The sequence below is a fragment of the Mizuhopecten yessoensis genome, unplaced genomic scaffold (assembly GCF_002113885.1).
Source record: "Mizuhopecten yessoensis strain PY_sf001 unplaced genomic scaffold, ASM211388v2 scaffold10811, whole genome shotgun sequence".
Taxonomy (NCBI): domain Eukaryota; kingdom Metazoa; phylum Mollusca; class Bivalvia; order Pectinida; family Pectinidae; genus Mizuhopecten; species Mizuhopecten yessoensis.
In genome coordinates this window covers 493,328-494,670 of record NW_018408733.1, presented here as the reverse complement: position 1 = coordinate 494,670, position 1,343 = coordinate 493,328, and positions in this window count along the sequence as shown.

Genomic DNA, 1,343 nt, shown 5'->3' with positions numbered 1-1,343 from the left:
CACATTCCGGTACTAAATTCAATATATATTTAAATATATCTACTTTATGTTTATGCCTATTATCATTGTTGACATTTAATTGTAAATGTATGACGGGAGAAGGCTGTGATAAATTGTAAAAACGTGTGCCCCATCCCTTGTTAAATTCTATTGGCAACAAATTTGTGTTTAAAGCTAAATAAATTCTGAACATCGGCAAGTGTGCAATTAACTTCTAATGATGAATAATTACTGTTCAATAATTTTGAATACGGACTTAGAAATCATTACACTTGGTTTCATAGTGCGGTAAGAGGTTGCAGTTGCCTAACGGCCCCTCTCTGGGGGCCCCTTTGGAAACCGTTTCATCTCGCTCGCTCCACTTGTGTTTACTGCCTAGTCAGGTGACGTTATCGGCGCTATTTTTAGCAGGGCTTTCCCGAACAATTCAAGTGGTCAAACTGGACATTTGGAACGGACTATGAATATGGGGATAGCGAGGTAACATAAGTGGAAGTGCATACAATACATACATTCATTAAAAAAACGCCTTTTCACGTGATGTCCCTATAAGCTGACAGCATTACTTTGATTCCAACGCAACACCAAGTAAGTGTATATTTAACAAATCATCAACACAAATATTACATGTGTAATGGTTACGCACTACCAACCTCATACCATCATCGATATCCAGAGGTTAGGCTCAATTTCGCTCTCTGCACCCCTGGAATATGTCATAGCAAAATGAAAGGCATATTGTTGATGAGACAAGAAGACTAGTTCGATCCTTTGATAAACATCAAAAGAATCTCGCGGTCACGTAACGGTAAGACATGACAGGCTTTGAAGTCGGGCGTCTCTCCTTTGTAGCTCCTGATTATCGAGGATGACCTCATACTGTATTAATAACCAAAACCAATGGCCCTAATGGACATGGTATAATGGTCAGGACCCACGTCACAGATGGACATGGATGGACATGGTCTAATGGTCAGGACCCACATCACAGATGGACATGGTATGATGGCCATGATCCTCATCACAGATGGACATGGTATGATGGTCAGGACCCACATCACAGATGGACATTGTATGATGGTCATGATCCACATCACAGATGGACATGGTATGATGGTCAGGAACCACGTCACAGATGGACATGGTATGATGGTCAGGACCCACGTCACAGATGGACATGGTATAATGGTCAGGACCCACATCACAGGTTTGACATAGTAGGATGGTCAGGATCCACGTCACATATGGGCATGGTATAATGGTCAGGAATCATGTCACATATGGACATGGTATGCTGTCAGTACCCACGTCAATATGGACATGGTATAATGGCCAGGACCTAC